The sequence below is a fragment of the Elgaria multicarinata genome, chromosome 5, assembly GCF_023053635.1.
Source record: "Elgaria multicarinata webbii isolate HBS135686 ecotype San Diego chromosome 5, rElgMul1.1.pri, whole genome shotgun sequence".
NCBI lineage: Eukaryota > Metazoa > Chordata > Lepidosauria > Squamata > Anguidae > Elgaria > Elgaria multicarinata.
In genome coordinates this window covers 102,820,265-102,844,633 of record NC_086175.1, presented here as the reverse complement: position 1 = coordinate 102,844,633, position 24,369 = coordinate 102,820,265, and the positions used below count along the sequence as shown (strand labels likewise).

General features: G+C 40.6%; 1 protein-coding gene across 2 annotated transcripts in view; it reads left to right on the top strand.

The window, feature by feature from the left end:
- The first annotated feature begins 4,227 nt into the window (after positions 1-4,227).
- The window catches only part of ZBTB20 (zinc finger and BTB domain containing 20), a 584,371-nt gene continuing 564,229 nt past the window's right edge, over positions 4,228-24,369 (top strand). The window contains exon 1 of one of the 2 annotated variants that reach the window (XM_063126937.1): positions 4,228-4,270. The gene's annotated coding sequence lies outside the window, so the exon portion shown is untranslated. The remainder of the gene's footprint in view (positions 4,271-24,369) is intronic. The other variant, XM_063126938.1, reaches the window with a different exon arrangement.

The window sequence follows — 24,369 nt, the reverse complement described above, 5'->3', positions numbered from 1 at the left end:
CCCTGTTCCCCTATGGTTCTTTATTTTTAAAGCAGACATGGATTGGGCAGCTCAAATAGAGGACTGTCCTCTGTGAAGGAGGACACATGGCTACCCTTTCTATACATATCAGACATTGACCTCCAAATTCCACTTCCAGCTTTGGTATTAATCACGGTTCATTCCTACAGAATTACCATCACTCCTCCAAAGCAAAGAATGTTAATTAACAACCATCTCATCCAAGTACATAAGGCAAAAATCCTCAGCTAAAAGTAGAGGATGTATTCACTTCAAGTACAACACGTAATGGCTGCAACGAACCGGAATGGCCTTTAACCAAAAAAAGGAAAACAAGCTATAAAAAAGAGTGGGTTCTATTAGTGGTCAAAAATAACCCAGAATGTTTGGTTTCAAGTAAGGCCTGGCTATCCTGTTTCCAAATCAAACACACATACACAAAACACAATTAGGTAAAAGTAGGTTATGTATACATAACAAGCCCTATCAGGCCTCCACAGAAAGTGACTATTTCAAGAAGGAAGCATTGGCCATGCCTTTTCCAACCTGGTGCTCCTCAAATGTGTTGGACTACAACTCCCATAATTACCAGACAGCAAGGCCAATAGCTGTATTTCCAGTTTAAGAGGAATCTCAGACTGCCTATTTTGGTGATAAGTTACAGAGAAATGTATTCGAGTTATGAAGAACTAACTTTTTCTCAAGAACTTATTCTTTCTCTCATTCTATCCCCTCATCTCATCTTTTCCCTCTCTGTCCCTGAGTTAATTACTCTGTCTTCCCTTTCCATTTCTCTTGTTAACAAATGTTATTTTACTTGACATATACAAAGGTCAAGACCCAGTGTTCTGTTTGTGCCTTCTATTATGTATTTGCAGTGGTTGTTTGTACTTATTTATTTTTGATTTTTGGATGTACTATATAAATCTAATAAAAATCTCAATAATTAAAATAAACCATATGTTTTCCTATGTCCAGTCTGGGAAAGTAAGATGAAGCCTGACCTTTTTGCAAATGGAAGAAGATGAATGGAATGCCATTCTTAGGATACATATTTATTATATATTTATTATTTAAAGTATTTTTAGCTTGCTCTTCAGCCGAAAATGCTCCCAAAGTGGCTTGCATGAGATCAGTAAGAAACAACACAGTCCTTGCCCAAAGAATAGCCCCGCTGTCCAGTCTCTCCTGTGATATAGCCAGATGGAATGTCTACTGAGCCCAATAGAGCTAGTATTTTAAGAGCTAACAGAGAAGCCCTGCAATCCCCTCTCTCCCTCTGCTATAGATTGATGGAATTAGGCATGATTATTCTCTTCATCCTTTCATAAATTCATATAGTAAGTGTAAACTGGACATGTTGAATGATGATTTATTTTATTTGTTAAATTTAAATTCCTCCTTTTGCTCCAAGGAGCCCAAGATGGTATACATGATGTTCCTCCTCTCATTTTATGTTCACAACAACCCTGTGAAGTAAATTAGACTGAGAATCAGTGACTGGCACAAAGTCACCCGCTAAGCTTCATGACCAAGTGGGGACTTGAACCCAGGTCTTCCCAGGCCCAGTCCAACACTCTAACCACTACACCACACTGGCTCTCTCGTATGTCTGATTTTGCCAAGCTTAATTGGAACTACAGCACAAATTCAGTCTGGGACCTGTTTCTGCTGGTGCTGAGTGGGTGCGTGCATGCATGGGTGTGAGAGCAGAAACTCTCTGAGCAACCACAACCACCTTTCATAGATCAAGAACTGGAGTTCATTGTTTCAAAACAGGATTGAGCCTTGGAAATTCACTTTTTGGCCACCACAGCTAGGAATTTCAGAGCATTCTATTTAATGCCATGGTCCATGGGGACAATATACCCCTCCACTAAACAGTTTAGCGATAATTTTGGAATGATAATTACCTAAGTATCTGGCATATGGTCATGTATGTGCTTAGGGTCCCTAAAATTGCCTCCTAATCAGGTATTCCAGGCACTTTCAGATTATTTGGTACCTGTGCATCTCTTGGAGTTACCTTATTTTATTTTGTCTCCTCATCCATGATTGCTCAGAGGAGCAATAAGGGTCAAATCAGACAAAGGACAAATGGAAACAATTTCCTTGTGATTCCAGCTTTCCATTTAAGCTGTAATAATAACAATGCTTAATATTTGGATAGCACTTTTGATAAGTGCTCAGAGCATTTAATAAAACTTAGCATTTATACATTGTTTCAGAATAATCATAATATGTGCAAATCATTGTGTGTGGGAAGAGACAAATAAATTGGTGTGTAAAGTGTTGGGAAAGGAGAGAATTTTTTTTTTTTGTATTAAGTATGTGGACAGGGAGAAAATAACATAGTGTCACAAAGAGTTTGAGAGGAAATGCTATTGTACAGATGTTCAGAGCCAAGGCAGTTTTAAAAAAGTAGTTTCCCACACTCTTTTTTACGTTACGTGGTAACTAGCTGGAAAAATTGTGCTCAGATCCCATATCTGCCATAATGTACTCATTTTGTAGCTGTAGAAAAATTATTTGTCTCAGTTCAGTTTTTCTGTGAAATGGATACATTTTGTAGAACATTAAGAATTGATGTCTAGCTTGATACCTGTGGTCTTGTTTCTGGGATGTATTCTGTAGCAAAGCAAGTGGGGTATTTGTTTGCTTTGGGGCTGTCATGTCCAGTGCTAGAGTATCTTCACAGTTTAAAAATCAATAGGAAAACGGTTTTCCCAGTTCAAAATGGTTTCTGGGGAGGTTTTTATTTTTATAAAATTTATTATTATTATTATTTAAGATAGTGCTTTATCACAAAGCGCTGTACATAAAATAAAGTAGGTCAGTAGTTTATAATAAGTGGCATCCATGTTTTGTGCCCCATTTGAGTAACCATAAGTCTGATTTATTGAATTTGGTATTTAGCTATATTTGTCTATAGAGCAATTAAATTCCAAGGGTCTATTGTTAGAAGCAACAGATATCTTTTTAAACATCTTGAACAGCTGCACACCCAAATGGGTTGCTCTCGCAGATGCATATACACAGATAATACGCATGCATTATTACAGCCGTGTGCAAGATCCATCACAAAATGAGCTATTATCACCTGTTTTAATTCCTGCGAGTGTTTATTACAAATTACTAAACTTCATGGGGTTCTCTTCCCGCCCTGAGGATTTGAAAGGGGTGGGGAAGAGAAAGTTGCAAAATTACTGATAATGCCAAATAATAATACATTTGTAGACCAATCCTGTGCCTGTTCAATTGAAGTTACTCCTGAGTAACAGCGCTCAGAATTGCTGCTGTCTGCTTTTGGATACTGTGACAAAACTTAAGCAACCCAGGCACCAAAACAAAGGCGGGGCGGAGGAAAAAAAAAAACCTTTTAGCTAAACTGCTTCATCGTTTCTCCCCGATAACTGCTGCCTCCACTTTTTGCTAGTTTTTAAATCATGCACTCTTCCATAATTTGGGAATGGAAGAGCCTGCTGCTCTTGCTCTCTCCCCCCACCTTTATCTGAGAATGGTATAACCCAGTTCCTCGCCAAGCCCAGACAGTGATTAACGCCCGTCGCCGCCACCCGCTGGTGCCGGGAGCTGCAAAAGCTGATTGGCTGGCAAATTGCTAATTATTTAGCCCATAGTCCATTACCATTGGTCGGTGCCCCTTTCGATTCCTCCCCTGCTCTCTCTGCAATTGGTCATCGGAGTCTCTCTTCTCCCTCCTCTCCGAGGTCATTTAAGTTTATGAAGGAAATAAATAAATAAAGGGAGAAATAGAAATGCGTAGAAAAGGGGAGGGGGCGGAGGGCTCGCAACCTAGCCTGCTAGGCAGAGCGAAGAGGATCACTTATATCCAATCATTGGGAAGACTGGGTCACTCTGGCAGTTAGCCCGGGCAAATAAAACACGAGTTATTAAGAAGGTCAACCTTAATCGTACGGATATTCTCCAATGACAAGCATCGGTGATGCTTGATTGACAAACATCAAAACCAATACACCGGGGACATAGCGGAGATTTATTTTTCTCAAGGGCTGGAGCTACTCCAATGGGAAGACAGCAAATACAGGCGGAATGGAGAGGAGGCGGGGGATAGAGCTCTCTGTAGAAGCGGGTTTATTGGGGAGTGGCATGGCGGCCGGCGAATGGAGGGCTGGAGCGGAGCGGGTGGGCGGGGCCAAGAGCCAATGAGAGGATCGCCTGCGGGGAGGGTGGCGGCTCTTCTACGTTAAAGTGTTGAACTGGCGCGGGAGGCTGACAGAAGATGAGAGAGGTATCGCGCTTCCGGGGTCAGAGGGGGGTGAGGAGGTGGGGCTGGCTGTGGCCCCGCCCTCTGGAGAGGTGGTGGGAGGGGAGTTCTGAAGGAGGTGGGGAGGGGCGCGAGAGTTGAGTTGGGGGAGGGAAGGAAGGAGGCTGGAGAAACTTTTCCCAGCGCCGAGAGAGGGGCGCGCTCGGGGATAACGCCTCCCCTCCCCCTAAAAAAGTCCGATAGCGCTTTGAAACGCTTAACACGTCCACAGGGGAATACCCCGCAAGTCTACTCGGAAGTAAGTCCTGCTGACTTCAATGAGGCTTACTCCAAAGTAAGCGTGCTCTGGATTGTAGCTTTCGCTCGAATTGCGAAGGAGTGCGCTTTCAGTTGCAATCCAAAACTCAAATTAACTGGTAGGGCGTGTAGGGTTTGCTTCCGAGTAAGCCCTGCGTAGGGCTTGCGCTTTTATGAGCCGCGCGAATGGTTATCCTCGTTTGACACGCGCGCGCACACGCACTTGCGAAGATGTATAGGACACAGACACGGTCACTGGAATGGAGTGGGGAGTGTAGAAGCAGCGGGGCTAAAAGGATAACTTTTGCCGCCGCCCTTGGGTCAGAACGCCTGTCAGCGGCTGCTGTTAATAATGATGGTCACCATCAGTTCTTTCTGCATTGAATTTCCTTCTGACCTCACTGTTCATAATTCCTCCTCAACCCCCCCCCCCCGCGTGTATTGTGTGTGCGCGCGCGTGAGTATATGCATTGATACCTATAGGCGTAGATGCAAAGCGCACAACCGCAAAGTAACGAGGAGGCTCTGGATCCACTATGGATGCAGTCAGTCTTAAGGTAAAACTTAAAAAGTATTTAAAATATATTAAAAATTAAACTATGCGTTTCGGCTTCTACTCTCGTCAGTAGCCGTGCTGTTAATAGCTATAGAAACCTGAAGCTCTCCATAATACTCTATGCATCTGATGAAATCCACGAAAGCTCATGCCAAAATGATTTTGTTAGTCTTTAAAATGCCCCAGGACTTTGTTGTTTTTGCTGCAATACACTAACATGGCTACCCTCTGGAAAGTGTTACAATTTTTATTTTAAGTGTTATCGCTATTGAGTTTCTCTTTGAGGTAGATAGCCAAGGGATTTTTTTTAAAAAAAATTTTTAGCTGTTTCCTCCCTCCAAATTCCTCCAAGTCTTTCTGAGGCGGGCTGATTTCAGGGCGCTAATTCCTTTCAGCGTGCAAACGTTTTAACTTCATCTCATCGGAGGAAGTGGCCCGTTTATTAAAATGCGTATGGGAACAGGGGATGGCTAAATGGATTTTCTTGCTCCTCAAAATGGACTTTGGCGTGATCAAGTTCGAATTCAAATACTTGTTTACTTGACAAGTCCCATTAAGTTAAATGGGGCTTCTCGAATCACTTGAACGTGAGAGAAAGGGCTGTTCGGAGCGAGATTTACTTCTGAGTAAACGTGTTTAGAATTACACCGTAACTTTCTTCGTTTTTTTTAAAAAAAAAACCTTTAGAAAGTGAAATAATTCAATTTCAAGCTGGAAAGCGCTGTTTCCGTTTCCAATTTAAGCTGGAATCTTTGACGTTCATTGATACGAAATGATCAGCTGGGGCGGCGATCCTGGAAAAGAGGTGGGGAGAGTCCATTGACTCAGCTAGGACCTTTTGTCAAACATCTGCTAGGCAACAGATCTCTGCTCCTGTTTCACGCTCTCACAAGCCTTGGCAGGCATGGAAAGAGTTAAGGATGGAGTGTGGCCATCCTACTTTCTGTCACCTGATTGGTCACTCCGTGTCAAGCGCCCCCCCTTTCCATTGGTCGCATGGGCTATCAGTGTGAGTTCTGCAGATTTTCTGTTTGGGCAATAGAACTGAGCTTGTATTTGAAAGGCGGGGCAGGAGGCTGTGGACAGGAGGCTGTGGAGTGGGGAACACTCTTTGCAGCTCTTCTCCACCCCACCCCCAGCCTTTGGCTGTGTGTGGGGTTTAGTCCTTCACTCTCGCTCCATGGACAAATCCATCTATAATGTAGCTTCTTTGCAGAATGGGTGGGATGTAACCTTTACCTTCCCAAACTCAAAACAACTTAGTTCTGAGTTGGTGTGCTGAGTAGGAGAGAAATGGAAGGAGCAGTAATGCTGAAGGAAAGGGAATGCTGAGTTACAGAGGAAGGAAAAGTTATTAGCTAAACCACATAGTGTGAGGATGAACTCAACAGGAGGGGTCACAGAACAAAGCAGGATGACTTCCCTCTGTCTAAGGCTTGGCCCTTGAGGGAGATCAGGATCCATGGGCCATCTTCCCCACACTGAGCCTCGAATTCAGAGTAGGCAATTATTATTATTATTATTTATTTATATAGCGCCATCAATGTACATGGTGCTGTACAGAGTAAAACAATAAAATAGCAAGACCCTGCCGTATAGGCTTAAATTCTAATAAAATCATAATAAAACAATAAGGAGGGGAAGAGAATGCACCAAACAGGCACAGGGTAGAGTAGAACTAACATTATTATTATTATTATTATTATTTATATAGCACCATCAATGTACATGGTGCTGTACAGAGTAAAACAGTAAATATGAGGACCCTGCCGCATAGGCTTACATTCTAATAAAATCATAATAAAACAATAAGGAGGGGAAGAGAATGCAAACAGGCACAGGGTAGGGTAAACAGGCACTGGGTAGGGTAAAACTAACAGTATAAAGTCAGAACAACTTGTAGTTCTCAAATGTTCTGGAAGAGCGTTCCAGGCGTAAGGGGCAGCAGAAGAAAATGGACGAAGCCGAGCAAGGGAAGTAGAGACCCTTGGGCAGGCGAGAAACATGGCATCAGAGGAGCGAAGAGCACGAGCGGGGCAATAGTGTGAGATGAGAGAGGAGAACAGTATAAAAGTCAGAACAGAATCAAGTTTTAAAAGCTTAATTTGAAATGGAGAAAAGGATACAAGTCTGTGATCCTAATGTGTACTTGAGAGTAAGCCCCATTGAACTTGGTGGTACTTGCTCCTCAACAAATGTATAGGGTTGGGGCTATTTTAGATCTGCTCTTTTTCTGCTAAGAACTGGAGCTTTGTGGTTGTTTATTGGTTTCCTGCCTTCCTGAAGCTTTTCCTTGCTGTGCTATAAAATGCTAAAGGGATTAGGATTATGGCCCCCTGCTAGTCCAGAATCTGAGCAATGTGATATAGCTTGAGGTGGGATGGGGGAACCATAGAGCAGAGATTTTTAAAAAACCTCGTGAAGTGCATCCCCCATTCTGGGAGTAAATACTGCAATCTTTTATATGCTGAAGCTGGCCAATTCCCTCTATTGCTTGTTTTTCTTCAGATGTATCAGGTTCAACTGTCCTCAATCATAGACTTATTTATTTACAGGATTTATATATTGGTTAACTTTAAAAAGGAAAACAATCTAAATAGAGAATTTAAAATATTTGAAATCAAGTAAAGCCAATAAAAATGTGGCTGGTCAATTAGGAAAGGCTTATTTCAATAAATGAATTAATACATACATAAATAAAATGACTTCAGCAGGTGCCAAAAGCAAAACAATGTTTGTGCCTACCAGACACCAATAGGCAGGGAGTTCCACAGAGAAGGAGCCAGTAAACTGAAGGCGGTACTCCAAATCAACTGCAGGTCCATGTGAAACCAACCAGAAGTGGCTCATCTGATGACCTCAGTGACTGAGCAGGCTGGTAAGGGAGAAGGTGCTCTCTTAAATAATTGGTAGACTTAATTGCTAAACTCACATAATCTGTCGGACTTTGTTCTTTTAGAACCTTTGTTTTCTCTAAGGTGGAAGTGATTGTTACCCATAGAAAGCAATGGAGAAACCCAGGATTTTAGCATAGTTGTGATTGGGCAGCACCATATCCACCACACACACGCTCACATACACATACAAGTAGTAGCAGCAAAGATGTAAGTTCCTGCAGTTGGGGTTCAATGTGCATTTGGAAGTTCTCTCTCTAGACAATCGAGTTGCAAGCAATCCTATTAGCTGTGATTGGGAGATCCATAGGTTGAAGAACTGTTCTCATCAAAAGCCCCGCTAGACTGGCACAAGCAAAGCAGAAGGGAGGGAAGAGCAGTGTTTTCCTGTCAGTTGCAGATTTTTTTTTTATTTGAACAATTTTTCTCCCATTTTAAGTAGTGGAAGGGATCCAAGTCTTTCCTGATCCACCCCACAACACTCCTAACAACCTGTCTCCATTTTGCCTCTACTAGCCTAGGAGAGGCAAGGGCCTCAGATGTTTAGGGCCTTTCTGAGATGTCTGTGTTCCTCCCCCCCCCCCCCCACTTTAAATTATAAACTTTTGCATATATAGAGAATACATACCTCAAGTATGGAGTGTGGCTCTGTTTTACTTCTGAAGTGATAAACATTCAACCACGAAAGATCCCTTTTAGAGAGAGGGATAGTTTGGTAATACTAGAAATCTCATAATATTCTAATCAGGCATGGGGAACCTCCAGCCCATGGGCCAGATACTGCCCATAGGGGTTCTCTATCTGGCTCACCAACCCCTCCTCTATAGGCCTTGCCTATTCTCCTCAGGCAAGGACAGATCTTTTTCTCTGCTTTATGGTGAGAAAGAAGCTCCCTTTGTCACCACACAGCAGGGAAAAGCAGGATACTTCCCATGGAAGGGGAAGATCACTCTCTCCCCCCATGGGTAGTTTGCTGCTTTTCCATGTGGTTGGAGTGTGCAAATGAATGAATGGTGCATGTGTGCACACAAACACTTCAAGCATGCCAGTAATGAGGGCAGTCCTGGCCACTGCTGGCATGTGCTTGTCTGGAACCAATACAATATTTGGGTTTTTAGATTATTGGTTGTTTTATCATGTTCCTCATGGTTTAAATTTTTGTGAACCACCCAGAGAGCTCCAGCTATTGAGAGGTATAAAAATGCAATAAATAAATAAATAAATAAATAAATAAAAAGGATTGCCTGGAGCCTAGTGCCAAAAAAGGTGTCTCACCCACGTCCTAAATGGTAATGAATTAAGTGATAGTGCTAAGTCTATGACCCATTTTCTAGTTTTATTAGTCATATACTTTTTAGCCAATTACCCCATCATTTTGAAACAAACTTGCCTTTCTCCAAAACATCAACATATACGTTTCCAGTTTAACAAACAAAAGCCTCTTCTAGCAATGAGGAATGGACTTTAAAATATTCTTTATTCTTTGTTATAGGGACCCATCAGTATCAAAGTAGCCTCAAAACGTAAACAAGTATGTGCTTAACTCTAAACCTGACCAATTAAAATATGTCTCCACTCATTTAAAAAAGGATGCTCACAAAATAATGAAATAATTGTACATAAAAAAATTAGCAGAGCGATCCTATGCATGGTTTAGACTCATTGAGTTCAATGAGGCTTACACCCAGGAAAGTTGTGATTAGGATTTCAGCCTAGACCTTGCACTCTTTGGGCATAATCACTGAAATCTTATCTAGGGTAATCATTGATTTGACGGGGAGCTGTTCACAAGTGTAATCCTGGGCAGCCTCCATTCAAATCAATGGAACTTGCAGAGGAAAACTTTCTGATGGAGGATTGTGTGATTAGTTATTATTCCTTCAGCTAGGAAGAGTTCTTCATTTTGTACATAAGGAACAAGAGCACTTGGCCTTTAATTATACCCAGTTTCCTGGGAGTAAGCCTTATTGAAGTCAATGGGGCTTACTTTTGAGTAGGCATGGATAGGTTTGCACTGTTAGTGACTTGTGGTTTACATTCCAGAGTGTGCCGACTTCTGTGCTTAGACAAATATAGTGTTTATAAGTGGAGGCAAGTCTTGTAAAATTAAGCTTTTCTCTTTTGTAAAACATCAAAACAATGGAAGCATTCTTGGGTATAATAGGAGTTGTGAGCTGGCAAAATGGACCAAGTCTAACAGAAGCCCTGGAAGCTAAATTTCCAGATCAAAGGGACAGCTATGGGAAAAAGAAAAAACCTTTTATTTTAGAAATGCGATTATTTACAGACGAATCTGCACATTTCAATGGTCTGAATTTCTGAACTGTATTTTTATATACAAATCATATCTTAAAATTAAGAGGATAAGACTGCATTTCAACAGCGATTTATGTCTCTGGCTCTCAATTGGCTTTGCAAACATTAATAAATTAAGGTGAATAGGCTCTTTTGTGGTAGAAAATATCCTCTATTTTAATAGAGAAAACTAATATATGGGAAGGCTAATGGCACTATTGTCTATGGATCTTCAATGCCCTTTGAAACTTGGGGATAGATTTTAACTGAGAAATGACACACTGACATATTGACAGATAATTGCATTCTGGAAATGAAGTCAGCAAATAGCTTTTAGGGGGAAATTGGTTGATCTGAAATCTCTGAGCATTTTTTAAATGAGTTGCTTGAAACATGCAACATCTTGCAACTTAGAAAGCCACGTTGACAGTAAGGGCCAAACTAGATGTTAAGTTTGTCATACTGTAGTTGTTTTTCTTTTAAACAGGGGTGTGTGGAATCTCTTTCAACCCAAGGGCTAGACCCAAAATTCCATTTTGAAGAAGCTGTTGGATGGCATGTTCAGGTGGTGGGGGGCAGGGCAAAAGATGACAAAATTTAAATAAATAAATTGCCAGCATATTTGAGTTTAAACCTCTTACTGCCAGTAACTAAGCCTTAGAAGAGAGATTTCAACCTTTTAGAATGTGGAAATAAACTGCCTAAAAGTTGGGAAAGCACCAAAGAATAGGTGATATGGGAAAGAAGGTTTAGACAACCAGGGAATCTCAGAGGGCCAGACTGGGACCCAAGGAGAGCTGGATTTGGTCCCTAGGCCTGAGGATTTTTCATCTATGCTTTTAATAATAGCTGGTGTGGAGAGTTCCAAGCTGGATCAGGCCCTTGGGATAGGACACTTGCCCTGCCATGGCCCCGATAGGAATCCTCTCCGCCTCCCCCTGTGCTTGTTATGCTCAGTTGGAACAAAGCTCCCATTGATGACCTGGGCCTTAGGTGGCACACGCATTGAATTAGATCACTTGGGATTTTATGGCCAGAAAGGGAAAAGCTTTCAAAATTCAGTAATTGCTATCAAAGTTGTGAGATGCGGCAAATCAGTATTACGCAAACCCTGGCATCTTATGTGGAGTAAGACTTTCCTCCTGGCATCCAGAATCAGATGGAGCAGCTTTATAAATGGGGAAAGATATGGCTTGTTTCTTTCGTGGTGTTGATATGCCGCAAATGACTGAGATCAGCATTCATTCATTCAAAGCATTTATAATCCACTCTTCAACCAGAAGAGCCCCCAGAGAGGGTAATAGATCAGTTAAAAGAACACAGTCCCTGCTCTGAGTTTACAATCCAGTTGTATGTAATGACAGGCATGTGTGTGCAGGCAGGATATTATACATTCTTATGGGCTAGCAATGTTGTTGAACTATTTGCAGAGCTGCACTGTCCATATTGGCCAGGATGATGGTGTGCCATGGAGATCTTGATCAGTAGACAGTACTAGGGATGCTTCTGAATTACCCATCCACCTTAGATTTAGACATTGCAGTGTACTTTCTCTTGCTTGTGAATTGGCTCCAGCACATTTGCTCTCTTCTGGATTGGATTTTTAGAACCAGTAAAGACCACTCTGTGTGCACAGTTTGCTCTTGTCATTCCTTTCATTTGTTTTTCATTTGGCTAAGCCATGTGCCAACAGATTATGTACATTAAAGTACACTTGCATCAGCATTCCTGTTAATTAATGGAACGATTTTGAACTGTTAGTCTCCATAATATGTCGGATACTGGTTCACATTGTTCCCTATTCAAAATGCAACACCACCTAAGACTGTTTTGGGGATGTGGGGAAAAGTGGTTTAATTGTGCATGGTGTCTCGTGTAAAACATGATGGAACTGCTATTGCTCTTCTAGTTCCCTATTCAAAGCCGTTTCTGACTTGCTACTGCTCATATCGTAGAAGATTTTATTATTATTATTATTTGTTTTATTATGGTTTTAATTTTTGTGAACCGCCCAGAGAACTTCGGCTATTGGGAAGTATAAAAATTTAATAAATAAATAAATAAATAACAGATAGGCACCAGAGTTCTTCCTTACTTTTTCTCCCTAACAAACCAGAAAGGGCTTTAAATATGCAATTAGATAGCAATAGCAGGCTGATTAAGAGAGAGAGAGAGAGAATTTTCATGTGCACTGTTGCTCTTGCACATGGCTTACCTAAAGGGGAAAAATCATGTGAACAAAAGGAAAGGAAAGTGCAGCAAGAGCACACTGCGCATGTACTGTTTCTGAAATGCATTAAAGATATGTACATGTAAAATTGGAAGATGAAATGTAGAGCAAAATATGGGGCAAGACCAACCCATGGAAGAATTACCAGGGGGAGCTTGTCCACGCATAGTCGGTAGTGTGAAACTGTACAATAGTATGATTAAACTATACAGCAGGCAAGTGAATCCAAAGCTCCAAGGTGTCATTCTTCTGTTGGGATCGTTAAACACATTCACTCCTCCTGTTACAACAAAAATTTCATACAAAAGGTTGCTTAGGCATATTAGATGTCCTTAGACACTTTAATAAAGCCCCAAATATGTGGGATGCTCTGATTATGACTTTTTATTTTTTTAAAAAAGAGGGGGTGAGAATCCTGTTCTTTTCAATTTGGGGCTGATCTTACTACAAAAAAATATGTTGCAATTATCATATATAGGTGACACTGACTATAGTGTGAAAAGGAGAGGCCTGCAAAAATGCTTTTGTTAAATCTTTTTTCAGCACACAAAAGAACTTGATTGGCACTTCACTGATTTAATAGCCCATTTGTAATGCAGAAAGAACATCACTGAAGATTTTAGCATTATCCTAAATCTAATAATTGAATTTGTAGGTGAGAAAATCCAAGATTTCTAGCACAGAGGAAGTTTTGGGAGGACATGAATGAGAGAAGTTGTGATTTTAATGTCTTGCCTTTTATTGTTATGGTTCTTAATGTAACAAATTTGTGGAAAACTAGGATATAATGGTTATGTTACTGCATGTTCTTCTGGTGCCTGCAGCAAATTTGGGATGCAATCTTACTAGGGAGTAAATTCCTTTGAACCTACTGGGATTTGCTTCTGAGTAAACATGCTTAGGATTGCATTGCTGGTAAAACCTAACCCACGGTTGGATTGTTCCTTATTCTGTTGTCATTATTATTTTTTGCAAGCTGCCTTCAGTTTGATTTTCTTGTAGAAAGGTGGAGTATATATTGTTTAGGGTCCCATTTAATGACATTTTAATTCATTTTTAATTTGCTTTTTAAGAAAACTGCAGGCCCAGTCACAATCAGAGAAGTTCATATAATTAAGAATTCTCGGTTCATGAAGCAGTAGTTACCATGTGGAAATGAGACCCTATTATGCAAGATGGTTAAAGCTATGGAATGTCACAAGTCTTCCATATGAACTTTAAATTATGATTATTTTTAGGTGTTAGTGGAAGTGGGGGAAATGGGTTTCCAAAGAGCTTATATGATTCTGCATGTGTCCATTGGTGTATGTGCGTGTGGAGAGAGAGAGAGCATCCTTTGGGGATACTGTGGGTAATAACCAATAGAAACTCATGAAAGTTGAGCAACCACTTTCCATTTGACATGGCAAATATACTTGTTAGGGCTGAGCAGGGGAAAGTTTCATTTTTGCCTGTTTATAGTACTTTTGGTGTGGGCCAATGTAGCTTCCCACCCACCCCCAAGCAGATATAGAAGAAACACCACCTGGATAAACTGCAACAGCTTAGCTATCACTGCACATTCCTTGCATGGTCAAAAAGACCACCATTTTGGAAAGATTGGGATGGAAACCTGTTCATTTCAATTGAATTCAGTGGAAAGGATATTTTCTTCTTAGATGTTCCCAGGTTCTGTTACTCATTCATTCATTGTTATTTATTACGGTCACAGACCAGCAAAATCAACACCAAAACATACAAAGGATAGATAAAAAGTGGCATAAAAACAAAATACAGCTTGGTGAGTTGCTTCTCTCAGCTTCTTACTCATAGCATAATGTAGGAAATTGTTACTAAAAAGTGAGTTATCCAAATCAAATAGGTTAAGAAACAATTACAGAGAGACAAAGAGACCATCTGTGCATCTCCTCCTGGATCAACAGGATCCCATCCCTTACAACAGTGGTAATATAACACTTTTAAATTATATTTTTACATCTCACCCTTCCTCCAAGTAACTCTGGTTAGTGCATACATAGTTCCCCTTTTTAACGTCACAACAACCCTGTGGGGTAGACTAGGTTAGTCACATACTGTCAGCCTACATTTGCCCAGGAAGCTTTGTGGCTGAGTAGGGGTTTGAAGTCTGGTCTCCCTCATCATAGATCAGCTCTCTAACAACCACAGCTTCATCAGTTGCCATGTGAAAGAGCCAGGAGAAGGAAGAAAGGCTGGCAGGTAAAGATGCATCTTCATGTTTGTACCTGGATCAGCTGGAAGTGATGACAGCATGCTGCTCCTTTCCTTCTATATTTACAAGACTATGTATTCCCTGTGTGGACTGTCAGGATAGGACTAGATAAAAATAATTATAAAAATAGACCTACTTGTAACACATTGGAAGTACAACAGAAGTGAGAAACCTTTGTCTCACACATGCACGCTGGTTTGTTTTGAGGGCATTTTTATTTTTAAAAGAGCATTTGCATATTGAGATCAGGTTTTAATTGGGTCACTAAAATAGGAAAACTGGGTGGCATATAGGTTATAATAGCTTACAGTGATGCTAATTATCATCATTAATACTATTAAGTGTCAATATCTACATTTAATCATATCAGCTTAATTAATTCTTATTTCTGTTGTCTTGTGCACTACAATGTAGGTGTGCAATTTAGATGGATCGCTAATGAGTTTGTCATCAACAACATCGAGACACAGCCAGAAGGCAGGAAAAACCCGTCATTCCAGCATATGCTATTGGTGTTGCACTAGAAGTCGTTTATACTAGTGCTATGTCAATTGCCTATGTGGAGCGCTGGCGCCTGGATGCTGCCCACGGTATGGGTACTGTATAGGTTCTGTGCCCCATCGTAAATTGCCCGAACCTATTACCGCACTGATTTTCAATGTTTCTTGATTAGCTCTTCCCCCTCAATAGTTACAGTGTTGGTGACTACCCTATTTCTTCAATTCTAAGACACACTTTTTTTCTCATATAAACATCTCTAAAAATGGGGTGCATCTTAGAATTGCGGGTGTGTCTTAGGGTTTTTTTTTTCTGATGGTACTGAAATTAGTGTGCATCTTACGATCAATGGTGTCTTACAATGAAGAAATACGGTAGTTGGGACAAAATGGGGTGGGGGTAATGGTGGCATTTCCTTAAAAATATTCCCCTCCCATGAAAGGCAGTCCTCTGCTTATGCAATCATGGTGGGAAGACTGCAAAATGAGACAGCTTTTGTGTGTGTGTTGCTCACTTAGGGGAAAGCAAGAAGCTCTCAATCTGATCGTTACATCATCACAAATATTATTGTCTGCATGATGACAGTATGCTGCCTACATGATCCTTGATTGCTGGGGGGGAGGGGAGGAACGGGACACCTATTTATTTAAATGGCACCAAAGTACAAGAAAGCAGCAGCTAGGAACTGGTAGCAAATAGTGTGCAATATAGGTAAGCAAGCCCTGGTGTTATGAATCCCTCTCTCTTTCACCCTGAACTTTTTTGTGGGCAAACCTCAATGGCAGTCCTGGTTTGTGAATCTTCTCTGATACGATAGACTACTTTGGTCGTTGATGAAGAGCTTGTGGGAAATAGGCAAGCAACTTTGATCCTCTCTTATATATGGGGCATCCAGATTTGCAAAGCCACCCTGCTCACATACAAAATGGAACAGAATTAATATTGGGACTCTTGGGTGGTTTTCTGTTGGAAACAACCAAACCATCACTTATTTCTTACTAAGGAAAGGGTCTTCTCAGCCCTACTTTAGAATACTTTCCTTCGCAAGGGATGCCTTGTGCCTGTGTTGATGGTCTGGTGCCAGGTGAAAACACTTTTCTTTTTAATGTTCCTAATCCTTTTAATTGACTTTTTTTTAAAAAAAAATGCTATAAAAGTGTTACTTTTTTGTTTTGTTTTCAGAGTGTTTGGATCCTGCTGCTTTTAGTCTGTAGTGTGTGTATATTTTGAATGCATTTATTGTATTTGTGATTTGGGCTGTAATTCTATACCCACTCACCTGGGACTAATCCCTATTGAAGTCAGTGGGACATACTTCTGAATAGATACATATAGGATTCGACTGTTAGCATTGTAAGAAGCCCTAAGAATCTGTTTGAAGTACAAGACACACATTTCTATCATAAATAAAATACAAACTTCAAAAACTTGGTGGTTTTAATTCAGAATGCTAACTCAGAATTTAGCTGGGATTCGATCTCAGTTTTCCAGACACATATACCCACTGGAAAGTGTTTTTTTTAAGTACCCATAATTATAATTCATGTATTCTATATAGCTAACGGCAGCTACACTATCTTTAGAGTACACAAAACATATTAAACAAAACTAAAAGGAAAACAGGAATTACTAGTCCTCACTTTTCTGGCTGCTGCTCAAACATTTAAAACATGTCTGTTTTTTATCTCTCTTGTAGCTCTTGCTACTTGTGCCCACCTCTTGTGACAGTATTTTAGACTGGTTCCCCACAAGAGCTTACAAATCAAGCAGGTTAATGTCTTCATTAAAACTGAATTGCAGTTTACTCTGGGAAAAAAACATATTTAATATTTCAAGATATTGAACTCTAAACTACTATTAAGCTTTAACTAATGCATTTACTTTGCTGACACTTACTCTCCGATGGGACATGTAGCTCAAGTTAATGTCACTAGAAGTGATGTTTAGGGCTTCAGGAGACTGTTTCAAACCCACTCTTAGATGATTTTACTTTCAAACCCACTCTCTGCACTTGAGAAAAAGTTTTAAATAAGTGATCCAGCTTTCTCACCAACCCTACTTTAGAAATGCACTGTGTTCCTTTTATTGCCTACAGATTCAAGTATAGGAAATGTCTAAGACAAGATGAAAAAGTATTTGTTAGCTGTTGGATGGGAAGGGAATAATTTATTATTCTTAGCCAAGTAAAACTGGATATGATAGATTTATATCTGACGGTACTAGGGATTGCATCCAGATTTTCACTACATCAACTGTGCTGACAGAAGTGGACTTACCTACCCGTTCCTTCCCATGACTTACCTACCCGTTCTTTCTCCAGCCTCCTGAAAATGCTATACAGAGAGTCAGGAGACCCTGCTGTGGTGTGTGGAGGAGGACGAATCACCAAAAATCAGATGACGGGGCCTTCCGGGCCTGGATCCAACCCCAGTTTGTTTCCCTTTGCCTCAGGTGCAATGAACATCTGTAGGATTGATACTTGCCCTCAGCGGGAGGTCTGAGTGGCAGTCTGTGGAAAGAGCACTCTCCCATTACCCTGTTCTATCTTCATGCAGTTCTTCTGATTTGGGTGTGTGCATGTGTTTCTGTTCAAGTGTCTTCCATTTAGGGCACAATTCTATCAGGAATCCAGGAAGCTTACAGCCATTCAGTACAGAGTGAGAGTATCGGCGGAGGCAATCCCTTCGCTTCTCTGTGCCTCCCACTCTGCATTTTAAGTAGACAGGCTTTTTTGCCCATCTAGGGCTTTTTTGCTCATGTAGCTGGGGTTCTGTGGACCAGAAGGAAAGGAGTCTGCAGAGGCCTAGGCATATGGTGTAAGTCAGTCTCACCAATCCCCTTCCCACCCACCAGCATATCCCCGTTCCCTACTCTCTGAGGTCACCAGTGTGGTTCTCTCCACACCGACTGGGAGTGGAAGGGGAGCTCTGATTCCTCCGAAAGGGGATTTCCTACCCTGTGCTGCTGAAGTTACATTACAAAGCAATTATTATTATTATTATTATTATTATTATTATTATTATTATTTATATAGCACCATCAATGTACATGGTGCTGTGCAGCGTAAAACAGTAAATAGCAAGACCCTGCCGCATAGGTTTACATTCTACTAAAATCATAGTAAAGCAATAAGGAGGGGAAGGGAATGCAAACAGGCACTGGGTAGGGTAAACAGGCACAGGGTAGGGTAAAACTAACAGTATAAAGTCCGAGCAACATCAAGTTTTAAAAGCTTTAGGAAAAAGAAAAGTTTTTAGCTGAGCTTTAAAAGTTGTGATTGAGCTTGTAGATCTCAAATGTTCTGGAAGAGCGTTCCAGGCATAAGGGGCAGCAGAAGAGAAGGGACGAAGCCGAGCAAGGGAAGTAGAGACCCTTGGGCAGGCGAGAAACATGGCATCAGAGGAGCGAAGAGCACGAGCTGGGCATTGTGGGAATGCCTAAGGTACTTGTCCAAAAGAGAGATTTTTTTTGTTATGGGTAAGGGCTTCATTCTCTTCGTTAATATTCTTCTCTCCTTTCGAAAAATAGGTATATCCACTTTGTCCACTGAACATCATGCATACTTTGCACAGTACATTCCAAAGCTATATACTGATCACAAGTCATTAAATACCTTGCACAATATTTCAAATATAATTCATTTTTGATCTAACCCTTTAAGGAACAAGATAGGTATTTTCAAATTTGTGTTTATTAAAGAAGGAGGAGGAAAAATAGTTAGGTTCTGTTCTACGTGCAATAAGATGTAGCAAGATTCAATTTCAGATCTGCAGACCTAAACAGACTTGCTTGGAAATAATTTCCATTGAAACCAATGGCACTTCCAAGTAAACATGGTTAGGATCGGGCGGTAAATGACTGATTATTATGTTTTTTTGTGTACAGTTTAATAAGCCAGAATGACAGGGTGCAGGGTTCTCTTAGTGTTGCAGACAGAGAATGTTGGTGCAGTTGTTTAGGACGGGAGTTCTTGTGGTACTATTTCCAGTTGAAAATGATAATCAAATTTGTGGTTGGAATAATGAAGCACAAAGAAACATTGATGCTCAATGCAATGTTGCAAACTGCATTTACAGACAACATTGCTATTTATTTATTTGCATTAAAAGTAAGCCTTGTTATTAAAAGAAATGTATAGTCAATACATTCTGTTGTTTTGCTATATTTATAAAAAGGAAGAATTGTGCACTGTTTGGTTTTGCAAGCCAAAATTTAAAAGTTCTGCCTGACTTTTAATCTATTTGGTAACAGCTTTAAAGTAAGTTAAGACTAATGCCATTCTGGCTTTGAAAGTGCAATGATTTCTCTGTTTTATTTTTAACCATGTTGTATTTGTTTCTGGGAGGCAAATATAAATTAAGGCCAACCTGAAATTCCTAACTGTACCTTTGCAAACAGTGCTGCTAGCTTTTATTTTTCTTCTTTGAAGAGTTATGCAGACATAAACTACTAGCCAAGCCCTCTGAGCCTACTTTTTTTAGAGCCAGAGGAAACTGATGCTCAAATAGAGTTATTCAAGGCCACTTACAATGTTAGAACTAGGATTGGGTTTCAGAAATGACCTGCCATGAGGATGCTACAGCACTTCCCTTTAAAATATTTTATAAGGATCTGGTTGTATGCCATGTGCAGAACTATACAAATAAAGAGAACTTTAGCTGCATGGATGAAACAAGTTGCCAGACTTCGTACTTACTAAGCTTTTTTTTTTGTTTCAAAATCATTCATTAAAAATGTGTGTTTGTGAATGTGCGTGGAGCAGGGTGGGAGTAATTGTCATTGAAAAGTACACTTGTCAATGGTAGAAACTGATGTTTCCTTAACATGCAATACCATTTCACTGAATGCCATTTCTTACTTAAAATAGGCTCATCTATAAGAGGGTCCTGCTGATTACAAATTTAGGAAGTGGATTCAAGCCCAGCCTTCCCCAATGTGGTGCCCTCAGGATGTTTTGGACTTCAACTCCTAGAATTCCTGACCATTAGCAATGCTGGCTAGGACTGATGGGAATTGAAGTTCACAATATTTGAGGAATGCCAGTTTGGGTGGGGAAGGCTGTGTTGGGTCTCTTCGAACTGATTGTTGTTGTAAAGCGTTTTTTTCTTCTTTCCCCCCTCTTTTGACTGATCTCATATCCTGCAAATAACATGTTACACACATGCTGCTAAAGCATCAGTATTCGGAGTTTAACACGTTTTGTTTATCATTCCCTGCAACCCATTCTGAATTTGCTAGTGGCAAAACATTGTGGTTCCCAGGACTGAGAATGGTCACAAGCTATTATGGTTTCCTAGAATACAGTTGTTGAACTGGACTACCAACCTGGGCCTCCATCTACACTAAGCTTCTCCTCCCTAAAGGATGGTGATGGTGGGGTGTTGTAACCAGTTTCAAGGAGCTTTTCTGAGAAGCTGGGTATAAACCTCAACATATGAAATATAAGAGGGACATTATCAGATTTTATCAATTGTTTGGCATTAAATACACATTAAAAGCGAAGGGGTGCAGCAAGTGGAAAATGTCCAAATGTCTACAAGTTCCTTTCATAAGAAAATGTTCCCTGAACTTCAGTAGAAATATTCCCTTCACTTAAGAATAAAATGACATCTTTAAAATGGAAGATACATAAATATGTACTCACACGTGTTTGAGTTGTATTTTATATTTAAAGGTGGAACTGGGTTTTAGAGACCCATGAAGGGCCAAATCCAAAATTAATATTTTTGCATTCATTCAGCTTTACCAAACGTGTGCTTTGTTCCATCCTTGTCTGCACTGTTGATAAGTCTAATATAAAAGATGTTACTATTTCAACTGGTACATCGCATAACTTGTTACACTACTTACATTTGCCTATGCTGAGCCAAATATAGGAAGGGAATACAGCTGCAAGTCACATCTGTCTACTCTTTTTCTGGGCAAAATTAATTTGCTGCAATTTGTCCAGCATAATATATTTTCTGAGCTGTTGCTTTGAAGCAGCAGGAGAGCAATCCTTCAGTACCAGTAAAGTATTTGGCCTAACTTCCTGGTTGGGGATGGCTTCAGCATTATGCTGAAGATGCTGAATGGTAATGCTGATGACTACATTGAAGATGCTGTTCTTCTGCAATCAGTCATGACTGCCTCCTGCTTATCTCCTGGGTTCCTTTAAAATTCCTGAGGACTTCAAATTCTTTGATTAGCTACGTATCAAACATGTGACAGCCATTTTCAGGATTGCAAATAAATTTTAAATTATTAAACTTGCCCATCAAGAGAAAACAAATCATGAGAAAAGGAATGACTATGTTTTCCATAATGTGACTCTTCTACACTTGAAATCTAAGATGGTGGTCTTCCGCAAACTGCCATTTTACACATTATGAGACTAATCTTCATGTCAGAAAACCATGTACCTGGTAATGTATGAATAGTGGTGCAAGTGGCTTTTCTGCCTTGCCTGATTTCTAGTATCTATGCAATCCCTTGCATACTTTTGAGAAAATAGTTGATGGGACTGTATAGACATGAAGTTTGGCAATACAGCTGAGCTGCAGTACTTTTAAAAGCTGAATTTTATAAGCATCTTAAAATTGCTTAAAACATTTATAGTCAAAATATGTTAAAATTATTATATTGTTATAGAACATTTAAGTTATTTTTACTAGTGCTGACTCGTGGGACTTGCTCTAACAATACATAACTAAGTTGTTCTAGAATAAAACATTCTAAATACCTTGGTTTCTTGTAATTGTGGGTTAGGTAGCCCAATTGAGAGCATCTGGATTAAAATAAATGGGGCAAGAAATAAAAGGAACATGATAGTCAGAGTCTATTACCGACCACCCAATCAAGGAGAAGATGAAGATTAACCTTTTGAAAAGCAAATTTCCATTGTTTGAAGGAAATGTGATGTAGTAGTAATGGGGGACTTCAATTACCCTGATATCTGTTCTGAGACAAATTCTGCCAAAAGTGACCCCTCCAAGAAATTCCTGACTTGTATAGCTGATAACTTTCTCCTACAGAAAGTGGAAGAAAGAACTAGAGGATTGGATAACGTTGGCTTGATACTGACCAGTAGGGATCACTTAGTGGATAAAGTGGCAGTTATGGGAACTCTTGGGAAAGTGACTACATCATACTTGAATTCTTGATTTAAAGGAAGCAAAAGCTGAGTGTAGCCATACACGTACTCTGGATTTTAGGAAAGATAATTTTAATAAACTTAGAACTATGATAAGTAAGGTCCCATTTATTTATTTATTTATTACATTTTTATACCGCCCAATAGCCGAAGCTCTCTGGGCGGTTCACAAAAATTAAAACCATAATAAAACAACCAACAGGTTAAAAGCACAAATACAAAATACAGTATAAAAAGCACAACCAGGATAAAACCACACAGCAAAATTGATATAAGATTAAAATACAGAGTTAAAACAGTAAAATTTAAATTTTACTGTTTAATTAAGTGTTAAAATATTGAGAGAATAAAAAGGTCTTCAGCTGGCAACAAAAGGAGTACAGTGTAGGTGCCAGGCAGACCTCTCTGGGGAGCTCATTCCACAACCGGGGTGCCACAGCGGAGAAAGCCCTCCTCCTAGTAGCCACCTGCCTCACTTCCTTTGGCAGGGGCTCACGGAGAAGGGCCCCTGTAGATGATCTTAAGGTCCGGGCAGGTACATATGGGAGGAGGCGTTCCTTCAAATAGCCTGGCCCCAAACCATTTAGGGCTTTAAATGTCAATACCAGCACTTTGAATTGGGCCCGGACCTGGACTGGCAGCCAATGAAGTTGTAAAAGGACTGGCGTAATGTGATCTTGCCGGCCAGTCCCTGCTCTGTTTTGTACCAGCTGAAACACGAGGGTCAAGGGTCAAGCACACAGGTGGTCGACCGGACTTGGCCAAGCACCTTGTCCACATCCTCGGGCCTCAATAACTGAAACTCATCCAATAAAACTGAATCGGACGGCGCTCTGAACGCCTCTACTAGTGGAGCTGCATTAAGTGTGATGTCCAATTCATGACGAATCTGAGCGACTTTATCTTCTCGTCACAGCATGCTACCGAGGGTTCAACTATCTCACGCCCTGGCCCAGAGTGTAACAGGCCGCGAACCACTCGGAAAAGCTCCACCGGACGACACTGAGAAGATGTAATGCTGGTGGAAAAGAACTGTCTCTTTGCCACCCTCATCACCACAGAGTAGGCTCGATAGTGAGCTCTAACCCGTGTTCGATCAGACCCAGCACGAGTTTTCCTCCACCTGCGTTCTAGCCGTCTCCCCTCTTGCTTCATTGCCCTCAGCTCAGGTGTATACCAAGGAGCTGACCGGGCTCTGCTCAGAGGGAGAGGACGCTTGGCAAGTGACCCTTATAAGAAAAGGAATCCAAGATGGGTGGGAGGTTTTTTTAAAAGGAAATTTTAAAGGCACAATTACAAACCATTCCTGCAAGTAAAAAATATAGTACACAACAGAAGAAACCAATGTGGTTCCACAAAAAGTTTAAAGATGACCTGAAAACAAAAAAAAGACATATAGGAAGTGGAAGGTAGGCCATGCTACAAAAGAAAAGTACAGACAGGTAGCACAGAAGTGCAGGAATAGATCAGGAAGGCTAAAGCCAAGAATGAGCTGAGCCTAGTGAGGAAGGCTAAAAACAACACAAAATTGGGTGGCGTAGCTAATACCCTGGAAGACAGGAACAAACTTCAAAGTGACCTTGCTAGGCTGGAGCACTGGGCTGAAAACAGCAGAATGAAATTTAATAGGGATAAATTCCAAGTTCTAGACCTAGGAAAAAGAAACCAGATGCACAGTTACAAGATAGGGGCTACTCGGCTCAACAATAATACAAGCGAGAAGGGTCTTGGAATTGTTGTAGATCACAAGCTGAATATGAGCCAACAATGTGATGTGGCTGCAAAAAAAGCAAATGCTATTTTGGGCTGCATTAATAGAAGTATAGTTTCCAAATAGCACAAAGTACTGGTTCCCCTCTATTCGACACTGTTAGGCCTCATCTTGAGTACTGTGTCCAGTTCTGGGTACCACACTTCAAGAAGGATGCAGACAAGCTGGAGGCGATTCAGAGGAGGACAACGAGGATGATCAGGGGTCTGGAAACAAAGCC